Below are 16,510 nucleotides of genomic sequence, written 5' to 3'. Positions count from 1 at the left end.
ACACCCTGAACAATGGATATAGGACATTGAATGGGCCATGATAATGGCAATTTAGCAATAGAATTTAAAAAGTTATAGCCCTGCAAAGAAGGGGAACTTCTCCATAGACAAATAGAGCTGGCTAGGGATGGTAAATTATGAATTTAACCCATGGCGATCAAAGTGTTAAGTAATTTCCAAAGTTCACAGAGTTTGTTTTTGTTTTCCTCTGTTTTGTCATTGATGATTGTTGTTTTGCTGATTTGATCATGGTGTTTACATCGTTTCTTAGTCTGTTTCTTTGAATTTTGAGTTCAACCACGTATTTTTTTTACATCCTCAACTCCAGCTAAACACCCATCCAGTGTATCATAAAAGCCACTCTGTTCTGGCGGTCTGTAGATTGTGCCGACTAGTACAGATTTAGCCTGTTCGAACAAAATTTCAATCCATACAGTTTCAATTGTCTCATGATTAGGGATGGGTACCTTTCACATTTGAACCGATACGGTACCGGTACCGGTACCTGTGAATCGATACCGGTACCCAACGGTACCTTTTTTCGGTACTTTAGTCTCAAGAAATTAAATTAAATGTACCTACCTCAGTCGTAAAAAAATAACTACAATTTCGACAGTTTTCGGCTTGCCATTGCTCTGACTGCTTTGTTGTTGAATCAAGTCAAATCCTAGGTAAGCATATATTGTGCGTGTGAACGATGACATGAAAAGGAAAAAGGTAAAAAAAAAAGATATAAATTTTATTTTTTTATTTTTTTTGGTATCTCACTTGAATCGATACTCGGTAGTACCGACGTGTTTCGGTTCGGTACCTCAAAAGTACCGAATTCGGTACCCATCCCTACTCATGATTCAGGTCAGTACAGTTAATGAATTTGGTATCTTTATGTATGTACATGCAGACACCACCTCCATACTTGTTCCTATAATTTTCAATTTCAATTTCTATCTCTGGGTCTTTTACTGATTCATCTAGTTTGGTTTCAGAGAAGCATAATATGTTTGCCTTACCGTTATTAAACAATTGTCTGATTGCAGCCAGTTTGGGTCTTAGGCTGTTTGTGTTCAGGTGAAAAATGTGTAGTCCATTTGCCTTAGTTATTTGATTCATGTCGTCAGGTTCGAGGTATTGTTGTTCATCTGTGTCCGGTCCCGCGGTGGGGGGGGGCTTAGTTCTGGGTCGTCTCTGTTAGCAGGCCATATGTCCTTTGTTCTGGGTTGATTAAACTAGCTATGCTAGCTAGCCGGCTATCGGGCGATGTCTCGTTGTTTGTCGCCACGGTTGCGAGCCCCGGTTCCCTCCCTCTCATCTCGGCCTCTCGTGTGTTTGTCTGCAGAGGCGTCGATGGGGGGATGTCGCCGTCCACGCAGAGGATGTAGCCGTGGGATGTGTTGTTCGCGACGGCAGCCGCTGTCGCTTCCTGTGTTGTCCTGCTGGGCGCCATGGTTGTGAACCCCGGTTCCTTCCTTCTCGCTGCGGCCTCTCGTGTCTTCTTTTGTAGAGGTGTCGGTGGAGGGATGTTGCCGTTGTCGTTGATCGTGACGGTAGCCGACGGATACTGAGTGACTGCAGCTAGATGTGACTGGTGGGCCAGTCAGAGCAGCTATATGTGACTGATGAGCCAGTCAGAGCAGCTAGATGTGACCGATGGGCCAGTCAGAGCAGCTAGATGTGACTGATGAGTAACCCATGTGTATTATCCAATATTTATTGCTTGATTTTGTTGATATCCAAGATATACACCAAAGGGCTTTAGTCACCATTTTCACAAGCAGCTTGTTTTGGGTAATGTTACATCAACATACCGTCTGTAAAAAAAATGCAATGAGATTGAAAAACAAAATGTTCATTGTACTGTATCTTCAACTTGGGATACATGATCATTTTCTTTTGCACCAATCTAATACTGTTGCCTAAACAATGAGGGGAGAATTCACAATGGGATTGCGTGGCTTTTTCTGACGCTATGCCGGCACAAATAGCTCTGAAACACAGTTTGCTATTCACAAAGGAAGCGCAACGGGTGAAATGTGGTGGTAATTGCGTTTCCTTCAGCATTGCGTCCCGGTGTGTCGGTGGTATTTGTGGGGATATGAGCGGAACATGTGCCCCTTTCTATGCAAATGAGCGTCATCCAAAAACACTCCAAATTCAAAAAAAGTTGGCGCTAATTGCGGCGCACAGTTTACGTCCTGAGAGATTTGGTGGTAACTAAGCGCATTTATAAAGGGGTGTCATTGCTCAGGTGATCATGGCAGCAGTCATTGTTGCCAGGCGAAGGCATCGTAATGCCAGGCGTGCTTGTGAAAGAGTATTTCTAATGGGAATATCACTTTTTGATTTAGGCGAGACCGAAATCAACCGGAGACACACTGTTGCCACCTCAAGCAATTCTTGATCTACTCGATGAAGTCAAGGATGATATGGAGCCAGCCACCCAGAGATCCCATGCAATCTTATTTATTATTTAAATATTGTTATTTAACGTTGTCGGCTTCCCCAATGTTGTCGGCGCTATTGATTGATTTTGAAACGAGATTTAGATTTTGCATCATGCTGCAATCTTTATTTGCTCTTGTAAAGCACTTTGAACTGCAATCATGTTCCAATTGTACCACCAAGCGAAAACCAACATGTTTTTAGAAATAGGAAGCAAACATATTCAATCAACAACGGCAATAATATAATAACGAATGTGGTTGACAGATTCTCTGACATCTATGGATCTCAGGGAATGTATTCCCAGTGTCAGAATTAATGTGTCCATTACTAGGCTTGAGTCAATTGTGATGAACCAAAGGAGAATATAATTATTTTTTTTATCTTTGACAGTGAATAATACCATGCTAAAATTACCAGACATGAGCTCATTCAGCACCTTCTTGAGATCACGTGTACAAAATATCTAAACACATAATGTTTATTGCATATGAATAGACAAAATATTGACATACAGTGTTGAGCTTCATCTCAAATTATTCCTTAGCTCCAATGGTTTATGGCACTTGTATGTTAATTGTTTATTTTCCAGCAGCTATTTTGTGTTGAACATGCCATATTTGGTGGGTGTGGCAAACACCACATTTAAAATGAATAATTTTCTCACAATGTACAAAAGAAATGTACATTAGGTAAAACTCAACTAACTGATTAATCAAAGCTAATTAATTGCTTGTGTTCCCATTGACATCATCAAGGGAATCTTAGGGAAATAATTGTTTAGGGTTTTTGATATGAAGAGAAACCCTGGATAAATTCCAATGAGTACCGTATTTACCATACAGTATACGTACTATTTCCCCAGCGCCTAAATAATATGTCAGCCAAATCCATACAAAGACTAGGCAAAATCCATTTTCCATAATTATCTTTAACATTGTACCCACTGCCACTAAGGGGTGCTACAGCACCCTTAGCACCCCTACTTCCCTCTTATCACTTTCTGATCATGGAGCAGTTTTGAGTAACATTCCGTATCACTGATAATTTTTAAATGGACATACAGTTATGGAACATCCTACTGTGCAGTAGTTAGTCTCCACCACTCATTCAGTGCATTTATCAAATATGGATAAAGAGAGGTGAAGAATAAAGGAGGATGAATATACATTTGAGGGGCAACTAATGTCAGAGTTATACTGTCCTTTTACAATAGGTCAAAGTGTAATTTACAAAGTTGTACCAAAGTGAAATGACAGATAAGATAAGATATTCCTTTATTGATCCCCTTGGGGAAATATTGCTTTATATTAGGGATGCACTGAAAATTCTGGCTGATATTAACCTTTTTGTTATGGCCAATAACCGATATTACCAATGTCGATATGATCTGTATAAATAAAACACTTTCTATTATAATCACATTTTGTACATACTGAAACAATGTTATCCCACAATCCTGTGCTGCATCATTGTCACATGCAAGTAATGTTACCCAACCTCTACGTGGCCCAAACACACACAAGCAGCTAGACAGATACATAATCATCGGTTGTTCACATCGGCCATATTTTGCTCATCGTACCGATGCAATCAATAAAATAATCACTATCACCAGTTGATATATGTTTGCCAATATATATCTGCCCAGTTTTGTTCATCGGACCAATACCGATATGGTCACCAATATATTGTGCGTTCCTACTTTAAATGCTTACTTCATGCCTGACGTCAATATAGCATTCACCTTTCAGACAGGATGAGTCACAAACAAGACACAACAATGTGCAAGTTAACTACAGTACTTACCGTCAGCAGGCTGCTGGAGACATGCTGTTTCTGGTGTGATACCACCAACTCCATCAGAGATGCTATTTTGAGTGAATGGACCTCACACTATAGGAACATTTATTTATTGGAGGAAGTCATTGGACAAAAATGCTAGCCTGCACATTGCTACTGGCCACTCTGTGAGAGAGAATTGGGGGAACAAATGTCACCCATGTCACTGAATGGAGCAGAAGATTAACTGGGGACTGCTCATTGTGTCGCACAAAAACCAGGTACTCTCAGTTTCCTTTTACACCTGGCATTAAAATGTCAAAGCAGATGGAAAGTACTCTGTAGGGGGGCATTTACATTATCAGTCGAGTGTATTTAAGCGTGTGTTTAGTGTGGCTGCATAAGATTAGACAGAATTTGAGTATCCCCTTTATTTAAAAAAAAGAAAGAAAGATAATAAAATATCTAGACACACAAGTATTCTGATTACATAGTTGTATGTGAATTGCAAATGCTGTTTGCAAGTGTGTCTGACCACTTCCTGATGAGGTTGTGGTTTGACATTTGTCTTCAATGTGTTGTTTGTGTTTATGTTACTGTTCTGAAGGTCCAGATTAATAATTAGAATTAGTTCAACAAAAAGGTAGATTAGGCTATCACCTAAAGTCCACGTTTATTATTTTCTGTAAATATATATGTAGCCGGTGTGATCTTAACTGCGTTGTGTTTTTTGTCGATTCGACCCCTGTTAAGGGATCGCCCTGAGTGGGAGTTGAACCCCGATCTCCCGCGTCGCGGGTGGCATCACAGACCACTATACCAAGAGGTGAATCCACCTCTTGCCTCCAGGTCTGGATGCCTCTGGGGAGTGAGTTTACTTGCAGTACCGCTTACCATCCACAGCCACTGAACTACTTGTACCATTGTGACTGTCGATATACTGCAGTACCTCCGTTACACTCACCCCCCTAAACTCACTCCACCCAGGGCATCCGGGTCTAGCGGCACCACGTGTAGCCGGTGTGATCTTAACTGCATTGTGTTTTTTGTCGATTCAACCCTTGTTAAGGGATCGCCCTGAGTGGGGGTTGAACCCCGATGTCCCGCGTCGCGGGCGGCATCACAGACCACTATACCAAGAGGTGAATCCACCTCTTGCTTCCGGGTCTGGATGCCTCTGGGGAGTGAGTTTACTTGCAGTACCGCTTACCATCCACAGCCACTGAACTACTTGTACCATCGTGACTGTGGATATATTGTTTTATTTGTAAGATATATATTTACTGTTGAACTGATAGTGTTTTATTTTTCGTCCTTTTTGTATATGCTCCTTGTATCGCGCGCTGTATACAGTGCAAGCCCACTCACCCACGTATTGGGACGAAGAAAAAGTTACCGTTAGTCGGAGAATAAAAGTATGATGAGAGAGGTGTTTTGCTACAGCTCTGTGGTGGTAATGTTGGGGCCGTTATTAGTTGGAAACTGTGTCGTAGTATCGCCGGGGGAAAAGTGGAGTGCCATACTCCAGCATCGATCTGCCGACGGGCAGAGGATAACTGAAGAGGAGATGTTTAGACTGAGTTCGGTTGCGGTTGAACCAGGGGCGGGGCTAGGGGGTGGCTACTTGGGCTCAAGCCCCGAATGTTTTCTGAAAAGCCCTGAATCTACTTTAAATTTTTTTAAATTAAATGTTTTTTTGGGACAATTAATCATTGTTACATGAAAATATGTTTGCACCAGATTTAGCAGAAGCTAATTTCCATCTATAGTCTATCCAGCTGCTAACTGTATTTGAGTGAGTTAAGTCTTGGTGTTATGGTAGACTTAGCCCCTTACGTGACTGCGGTTTGCAAGCCTGGGGCTTTTGTGACCGCAGTCACTTGCTGGTGGGACGCGACCAGTTTAAAAAATAACAACCAAGCGTGATCGCGGGGCTGGGGGTGTGTCAAAAATATATCAGATATGAATTTCAAAGATACCCAGCGTACAATATGGGTTTAACACAGCTTTACAGTGGGGTCTGGAAGCTCGGAGTTGCTAATAAACAGTTTAAATCATTGTTACTCCACGAGTGGTACTCACAGAGCGAGCTGTGTATTTCCGCCATTGGTGTCACCGCGCATGCGCACCAGGCATTTGGCTGCCTGGTCCAGGCATTACAGGCGGAAATACACGGCTCGCTCTGTGAGTACCACTCGTGGAGTAACAATGATTTAAACTGTTTATTAGCAACTCCGAGCTTCCAGACCCCACTGTAAAGCTGTGTTAAACCCATATTGTACGCTGGGTATCTTTGAAATTCATATCTGATATATTTTTGACACACCCCCAGCCCCGTGATCACGCTTGGTTTTTTTTTTTTTAAACTGGTCGCATCCCACCAGCAAGTGACTGCGGTCACAAAAGCCCCAGGCTTGCAAACCGCAGTCACGTAAGGGGCTATGGTAGACTCAGACCTAAGCTTTAAATCACAATCAACAAGTTGAGAAAAACATAATTCTTCCACCTTAGAAACATAGCTGAAACCAGATCCATGCCTTTATCTCAAGCCGACTCGACTACTGTAATGTACTCCTTACCGGCCTCCCGAAAAAATACGATGATAACTATTTTATTACAATGCACTATTGCATTCTTTTATTCTATTTTACTAACTATTTTATTGCACTGCACTATTTTACTTTGTATCAGTGATAATCAAACCATAAACAAAGACGCCTATTAACACTTTCAGCGCCAGATGGCGCTGTTTACTGTTACTGTTGAAAGGCCAGCGCCTTTTAACACTTTCAGAGCCACCAGGGGGTGCCGTACTTACCTGGCTGAATGCCAGCCTTAAGAGGGCTGATTTTGCGATATTTCATGATTTTCGCGGATCGATTTCTATATTCTATATTTTAGCTATGTGGAAATGGTTCGGCTCATATTTTGACAAACACTAGTTGCTGTACAATATGGAAAAAAACGTTTGTTTCTACATGCCTTCGTTCGTTCACAATTCCACGCTAAAAAAGGTAAACATTGGCCAAAATAGACGCTCATTTCCTGGAAACGGAGTTATGAGGTATTTTCTGCAGCAAGAATATTCATATATTCAAGTGCATTAGTTTTGACCTGGTAAAATGGCAGATAACCATTGAGTTTGTGCATCAGAACACATATGTACATGTAAAGTGTGTTAGTTAGTAAAGTGAGGCATATGTACTCTGAAAATGATCAGCAGCTAACACCAGGACAATGATGAACGGCATTGACAAGCGAGACCACCATTGCTACTCTGAAAGTGGACCAAAAATAGTGTTCCAAATATATCCATGTTCCAACACCTTTGTTCTGTACAAACAGTAATACCTAGATTGTGAAATACTTACACTATTTACATATTTACAAGACACTATACACTATACTACTATACACTCAGCTATCATAACAACACAGTACGGGGAAGTACGCATCCATCCACATATTTCATGGAGATTGATTGATTGATTGAAAACTTTATTAACAGATTGCAGAATGGGTACAGTACAGTACAGCTCAATACATACAATTGTTAAGGGGATGCAGACCAGAGAAAGACTTTCGTCTTGTTTACATCAGGGTCCCCCATTTTCAATTCATCATAACATATACGACATACATGACATACAGATAGACAGTACTGCTACATCTATACATTTATGACATACCAGATTTGCAAATACAGTATTGTTTGTGATACGAAAAGAGTCCAGAAAAGAGAGTATATACATTTGACGTGGAAACTGTACATTGGAGGAGGTTGGGTAGGTGGGGGGGGGGGGGTGGGGGGGACTGTACATTGGAGGTGGTTGGGTGGGGGGGGGGAGGTTGGGTAGGAGGGGTGGGTGGGGGACACTGTACAACTGAACAAGCAAAACTGTACATTGGAATATTGACAAGACCATACTTGGTAATTTACTGTACATTGGGGGGGGTTGTGTTAGGACATTTACAGGGGCCAGTTTAGAATTGCAGTCTCCCGTAGGTGTTTTTTGAGAGTGTTTTTGAAAGTGGGTAGTGATTCACATTCCTTTACAGCTTTGGGTAGGGCGTTCCACATTGATGTGGCATAATTGCGAAACGTGTTTAGTCCCTTGTTTGAGCCGAATCTGGGTTTAACATGATTTGTGGAGCTCCCTCTGGTGTTGTGATTGTGGTATTCACTGACCTTGGGGAAGTATTTTGACATGTACATGGGTACCTTGGTCGTGTAGTGTATCTTGTAGACCAGGCCCATTGCAAGTTGCTGTACTCTGTCGTCTACTCTAAGCCATCCTAGGTTGTCAAAGTGGGCAGGGGTGAGGTGGGTTCTAGGAGTACGGTCAAGCAGTAGTCTGACCAGTTTGTTTTGAGATGTTTGTAATTTTGTTTTTAGAGCCTTTGAGGTGCTTTGGTACCATGAGGTGCAAGCATAGTCGTAGTACCCTTGAATGAGTGCTCCTGCCAGAGTCTTCAGGGTATTCTTGTTTACCAGTGAGGAGATCCGGTACAATAATCGTGTTCGTTGGTTGACTTTTTTTATTACATTGGATGCCATTTTGTCACAGGAAAGATTTGCCTCTAGGATGGAACCCAAGTAGGTAATATCTTCTTTCCTTGTGACAATATTGTCACCCACTGTAACTGAGAAGCTGTCGGTCTTGCTGAGATTGTTATTTGAACCGAAGAGAATGGACTCTGTTTTGCCCATGTGTAATGATAGTTTGTTATCAGCGAGCCATATGCAGATTTTGCCTAGTTCTGAGCTGAGGGTTTTTTCAACCTGTAACTTGTTCTTGTCAGAGACCAGCAGGGCTGAGTCGTCCGCAAACAGGAACAAGTTGCAGTCACAAGCTGACGCCATGTAATTTGCATAAATTAGGAACAGTAGCGGACCTAGTATGCTTCCTTGTGTTGAGTGTTTCCACTCTACCACACAAGAGAGATAATACTCAGCTAGCATAATCTCTCTTTGTGTGGTAGAGTGTGAAACACTCTTGATGCAGGGGGACTCCACACTTTGCGCAGTATGATCTTGTTTCCCGCCTGATGCCTTTTTTCTTACAGACCTGGAATATTCTCATGGGATGCTTCTTCTTTGGGGTGGATGCGTACTTCCTCATAGTATGTGTTGCCATGTTGCCATCCAACCTGCTCTGCGGATCTGTCCTTGGGGCCCTGGGATCACGCTGCCTCCCACCCCCCACCCCCCCACCTGCCACCTCACCTGACACTGCCTTACCACCTGCCACTGCCTCGCCACCTGCCACTGCCTTACCACCTGCCACTGCCTCACCACCTGCATCTGCCTCATCAGCCAAGTCGTTTACCACACTGATCTGGAACCATAGGAGTGTCTTGTACGGTCCTGTTGGGTGTCTGATTCTGTACAGAACAAAGGCATTGGCCATGGCTATTTGAATCAAATACACTACGAACTTCCTGGTCCACTTTAGTAGTCTTTCTAATAAATGGATAGTATGCAATATGTTGATCTAACTTGTCCACGCCGTTCATACACATATTATATGAAACTACGCAGGCCGGCTTCATCACAGCTTCCCTCACTTGCACCTTTCCGCCAGACGTGTGATTCCACTAAAGTGTCCTGGTGAAAGCTGCTGATCATCTTAACGATCCTCTTGTCTCTCCAGGCGAGAACCATGACCCGGTTGTTATGCAGGGCCAAGGTCTCGCCCGGTGCAAGGTCAACATTGGTTACATGCTTTACCTGTGCCTGTTCTCCACGGTTCTTCCTCAAGGTACCGCAGACGTGGGTCCTCAACTGTAGGAGTCTGTCTGAGAGGGCCACAGAGTTGTATACATTGTCCATGAACAGCATGTAACCCTCACCTGCGAGACGTCCTAGGAGCGCCACGACTGTGTCCTTGAGGTTCCCCGGGTTCCCACAATATGGCTGCAGTGCAAAGCAGTAACCAGTACGAGATTCACAGAACACATATGACTTGATGCCATATTTGGTGGGCTTCAGTGGATTGTACACTTTGAACGCTAAGCGTCCACGCCAGGCCAGCATCGCCTCATCTATACTAATATTGCGGCTAGGCTGAAATAGCTCCTGGAAGCGGTGCACGAGGTAGTCTAGGACCGGGCGTACTTTGTACAGTTTATCATCATCGCCTGATTGTCACTAAAGTGCAAGAACCTCCAAATTAACTGGAACCTATTGCGAGGCATTGTGTCTGAAAAATGGGGGCAAAAGAAAACTCTCTCAGTTGACCAGTACATATACATCGCTGGCTTGTGATCGATCCCCGTCAGGAATAGTATTCCCAAGAACCTCCATAGCTCCTCAACAGTGACAGGCTTCCACTTACGTAGCCTGTTACTCACCCGGTCGGGATCAATGAGGGCCATTGTCTGTTGGGCGTACAAGTTAGTTTGATGTGCAATGTTACCCATGAACTCGTCTGTGAGGAACAGACGCAAAAAGGCAAGGGGGCGGTCTGATGTGATCGTGGCTGCAACTTGCAGTAGTCCTGGTTCGGCTTCTAAATCAATCTCGGTTGGTACGAAATTGGTACAGATCCAGTCATCCTGGCTCCCACTGGGAGCTGACCTGCTTCGCCGGCCTCTGCCCCGGCCTTTGCCCCGCCCTGTAAATTATGAAAATATTACAATAACTAACAAGTATACCATGTACACCCTATACTGTAGACCAGTGTTTCCCAACCGGTGGTACGCGTACCACTAGTGGTACGTGGGTGGTCCCCAGGTGGTACGTGAAAAGATTTTGAAAAGTAAAAAAAAAAAAAAAAAAATGTTTTTTCTATTTTTTTTATTCGAAATTGTACAGGAAAACTGTACCCACATAATGAATAATGCATAATCTGTAATAATGTAACCAAAATTGGGGGCATTCAAATTAAGTAATCATTTGCTGGCTATAATTATATTATTATTGGCGCCGAGTTCAGCTTCCCGCCCGCCGGCGCCGGACTGTCTGTCAGCTGTCATTGAGAAGAAAAAAAAATCTGAATTATCATCATTGTAGTGGCGCGCTGGCTAGCAAAACAACATCCTATCAAGTGAATGCGCTGGTGTTTATTGAGATAAAAATCATTATGGATCAATGGCTGAGTCGAGCTGGTTCATCCAGAAACAATGTAAAGCATATATGTTCGCTTTGCAGTTGGATGAATCGACGGATGTCAGTGGGGAAGCACAACTGATTGCGTTTGTGCGTTACAAAGACACTTTGGAGATGAACGAACACATTCTGTTTTGCAAGAAACTCACGGGGAGAACTACTGGACTGGACGTTTTTAACGTTATTGAAATTTTTTTCTCTCAACACAAGCTGGATTGGAAATACTGCTCTCATGTGTGCACAGACGGCGCTGCGGCGATGACCGGCAGAGTAAATGGATTAATGGCACGTAAAAAAGGTAAACCCTGACGTTACATCTCAGCACTAGCTGAGAATGAGTCCAGAGTTAAATGATGTTTTGAATGATGCCGTAAAAGTGATCAACTTCATACAGTCCAGGCCTTTGAATCATAGACTGTTTCAGTCACTTTGTGAAGACGGTGGGTCAGAACATAAACAGCTCCTGCTTCACACCGACGTCAGGTGGTTATCCCGAGGGAAGTCGTTACAGCGGCTGTTCGAGCTGCGCAATGAAGTGAGGGCATTTCTGTCTGAGCACACACACCCCCTTGTGGCGATGTTCGGCGATGCAGACTGGGTAGGCCGGACACAACTGTTCTTAGCTTGTATGACAGGCTCAAGTGTCACATTAATTGGTGAGTTACTAACTTTTTTTCTTTAAACAATGGCTATTATAATTTATATGATTAGTTATGATTGAATATATGATTTAAGTGTCACATTAATTGTCGCATTGGGTCACACAAACAAAACTCTCCTCTTCTCTATCTCTCCTCATCATTTCTCTCCTTCCACTCCCAGGTTTCACCTTAGCTACACACACACACACACAGGATGGGCCGCCATGTCAATTTTAATGTAGGGCCGCTGTGCCACGTATCGGTCGCCGTGCCAATTTTAATGTACGTGCCGATTTGACTATACACTGCTCTGTGCTGTCATGGTGGCTATCCATGGTGAATGGTGTCTCAGAACTAAAGCTTTACTTCAATAAACTGCCAACCTGTGTGACCATGTGACTTTATCCAGGTCTCTCACACACACACACACACACACACACACACACACACACACACACACACACACACACACACACACACACACACACACACACCCCGTCTGCCACAATATAATAGACTATTAATTTATTAATTATACATCCTGGGCATCACCACGATTGATCGCGTAGTAGGTGGTACTTTTGGTTGGCTTGAAATGCTTTGGTGGTACAGTACTCAAAAAAGGTTGGGAACCACTGCTGTAGACACACATTCATATAATACATAGTTAGAAACGTGTGTGAGTGATTGAGTCAGTGTGAGATAGTGACGCCTAACTTACCCCTCTGCTTAGAAGGGACCTCTTCCTCCTCCTCCTCCTCCTCTGCCTCCTCCTCTGCCTCAGAAGCTGGGCCTCTCTCTGAAATAACAAGGAACGGTCAGCTTTGTCACAATGCATTTACAGTTATATCCTACATACAATGTAGGATGGTTACACACCATATCTACAAACAGTACAGATACACTGCTCACCTAAAATCGGCGGTGTGCAAGGCCTTGAAGCGGCTCTGGCGGCCACGTCCACATCAGAGTCGTTGTCGGATTCCATGGCTCGAGCGGCCACCTCATCCATATCCATATCATCCTCCTCAGACGGGGCAGATTCTGTGTCGGTATCTGCAATAAAAACAGTCAAGTCAGCTTTATTATTGTAGAGGATAAATAGAGAGAGAGGAGAGAGAGTAGAGAGAGGAGAGAGGAGGAGAGATAGGAGAGAGAGGGAGAGAGAGAGACTGCCACCAGGTGTGTGATCAAAGACAGATATCTTTATCAAAGATCACCCCCCATCATTAGCTGTGCCAATGAACAAATTCGAAAAATACAGAAAAACGCATGTTACTTTATATATATAGATAGATAAATAAGTACATGCCAGACACATATTTATCGTCACCAAGACATGCAAAGCACTCAGACACAAGTATAGACCTAGCCCCTTCCGTAACGGCAATGTGCAAGCCAGGGGCTTTTGAATCCGCAGTCACTCGCAGCTCCATAGCAGCCAGGCTAATTTGGACCACCAAGCACTGCTTAAAAGCTTGGGGTGGGTGCGAAATATATCAGATATAAATTTCAAAGGTACCCAGCGTTCAACTAGGGTTTCATACACACCCGCGGCGGGGTTTGACAGCTCGGAGTTGCTAATAAACATTTGAAATCATTTTTATAAAACGAGTGGTACTCACAGAGAGAGCCTTGGCAAAATGGCTGGTGCGTCCAACAATCACTGCGCTCCCTATCGGTCCCTGTTGGTCATTACAACAATACACAGGATACGTGCTCAGCAGATTCTACCCTGTAATGGCCTATAGGTAATGACCAACACGGACCGATAGGGAGCGCAGTGATTGCGGGACGCACCAGGCATGTCATAAAAGCAGTAGAAGAAGAAGAAGCCATTTTGCCAAGGCTCGCTCTGTGAGTACCACTCGTTTTATAAAAATGATTTAAAATGTTTATTAGCAACTCCGAGCTTTCAAACCCCGCCGTGGGTGTGTATGAAACCCTAATTGAACGCTGGGTACTAGGGGTGGATGGTATAAACGGTATACGGTATAAACGGTATGAATTTGCTCTACGGTATGGATTTTGACTATACCTTGTAACCGGTAGAGCAGCTCTAAAATAGCAATGACGCCATGTAACCACAGCGCGACTATTTCACTGCATTTGCCCCTAAAAATAGATAGAATTAGTTATAGATAATAGATATGTGCAAACTGGAAAAAGTTATTTGGAGGCTTCGCGCAGTGGCCGTGTCAACACGCAATTGTCATTTCATAATAAACACATATCACTGCGGCGCACAGCAAGTTTCAATTTCAGTTCCTGGCATTTTTAACCAGTGGAGAAAGGGAAGAGATTTCCCCATCGTTTTTCTTATATGAATTATTCTACGTTAATAAAACATACCTGGTGATCAACTACAGTTTGCTGTGAACATTATGATATGTGTGTCGTGTTCTGATAACGACGGCTGGGCAGTGGGAGCTGGAAGCTGGATTTTGCGAGAAGCATATGCAGCTGCAGAGCCGCAGAGTAGGGGCGCTTTCAGGTCCGGTCACAGGCCCGCTCAACAGCGCCCCCCACCCAACGGCTGAATTGCCAATGGCTGAATTGGAGTATTGCACTGTGTATGTGCATGTCGAAATACTTCCCAAAGGTCAGTGAATACCACGACCACAACACCAGAGGGAGTTCCACAAATCATGTTCAACCCAGATAAAATAATTTAAAAAGTAAAAAAAAAAAATGTAATAAAAGAAAAATCGTCATAACTTAGAAATGAGATTGCATAGGTCTATGAATCGATATCGCGATTCTGTTTCGATTAATTGCCCAGCCCTACAGTGTGTACAGTAAGTTAGCTTGGTGATCATCATTGTGATGTAGGCTAAGCTGGCTAGCTACTGTTAGCATACAAGCTTTTACAAACACTGTAGCCTACTTACTTTTTCATCTACAACTTTTTTGTCCACTTCTTCATGTTGCTCAGTTGCTGGTTTATACTTCGGTCCTAATGTTGGCGCAAAGTTTAATTTAGCCTACTGTGTTGTTATAGCTGTACAGCTTACTAGCTTGCTCTTTCACACAGTGAAACCAGTCCAGCTGCAGGTCCGTGGGTTAGGTTTAGCTCGGGCCAATCTCAAGTTTGTCAAGTTTCTTTAATAGTTGTCATACAGAAGTACAGAATACTTTTATACAAAATGCTTCTTTCTGTTACATTTTGTATAAAAGTATTCTGTACTTCTGTATGACAACTAATAAAGAAACTTGAGAAACTTGAGATTGGCCCCAGCTAAACCTAACCTACGGACCTGCAGCTGGACCCGTTTTGACTCTGCAATGCAGCAACCTCCGATTGGATTTTCAAGGCTGCCAATCATATTCAACCTCCGTGTATTGGATGTCAAGGGCTGTCAATCATTCAATCCCCCATTCAATGGCAAGAGTTTAACTGCACAGACCGTGCTTAGATGACGTTAATAGCCTATTTTGATTTGCTATTATTTATTTAATCCTGGGTCAACCTGTGCAGCCATCTGCATGAATATACTGCAGTCATTACTGCAGTGCAGGCCTGCTCAGAGCTGTCAATTTTGGAGGAGGAAAGCATTTCTAAAAAAAAAAAAAAAAAAAATTAAAGAAAATATATATATATATATGTAAATTAATAATAATTATGAATTATGAGTGAATTTGTGTTTCACGTGTTGTCATAGAGAAACCTCCACTGGTTCACACTGAACGCACGCACAATCTACAACTATTTCCACAGACGAGCCAAATTTTTTTTTTCTTACATTATGTAATATATAAAATAGAAACTAGCAAATAACGAGAGACAGTATACAATATACAGTAGCTTGAAACGCATGTGGCGCATTCACAGGATGGCTACAAACATTTCGCACAGACGAGCAAATAACGAGACAAACCTCATTATTTTGACAGTATGTAATATATAATATATAAAATAGCAAATAACGAGAGACATTATACAATATACAATCTATAAAGTAGCTTGACACGCATGATACATCGCTGTAATGCGTTCACATACTAGTGTGACTGAACGCACCCACGTACAAACATTTATGATTTATTGAATTTAAATGATCTTACCTGGAAGCCATTCATCTTCGGATGGAACGTCGGATTCATCCGACGATGCTGCCAGAAGGATGCTCTCAGAGCAAGTCGTTTTAGCAACCCGCTTCCTCTGACTTCTGGCTGGAGGCGCACTCGGGCCAGCGTGGCTAGGCCCGGCTGGAGGCACGCTCCTCACAAGAGGCGCACTGGTGCCAGCGTGGCTAGGCCCGGCTGGAGCCGCGCTCACAAGAGGTGCACTAGGGCCAGCGGGTCCTGGTACGAAAGACAGCTTTGTCTGAAGGTACTTATCCTTGGCTCCAGATCTCTTGCTCTTTCGTTGCCTCTTCATGGTTTATGCCCTACTCTCAACTATGACTATAAAAAGACTATAAAAAAAAATACTACAGACTAGTGTTACTAACTAACACGACTAAGTACTGCACTCTAAAGTACTGCGACTAATATTACATATAACTACAAATAAATACAAATATTACAAATAAAA

This window comes from Notolepis coatsorum, assembly GCF_963971535.1.
Source record: "Notolepis coatsorum genome assembly, chromosome: 20".
NCBI classification, from domain to species: domain Eukaryota; kingdom Metazoa; phylum Chordata; class Actinopteri; order Aulopiformes; family Paralepididae; genus Notolepis; species Notolepis coatsorum.
Note: the sequence above shows the minus strand (reverse complement) of the source record.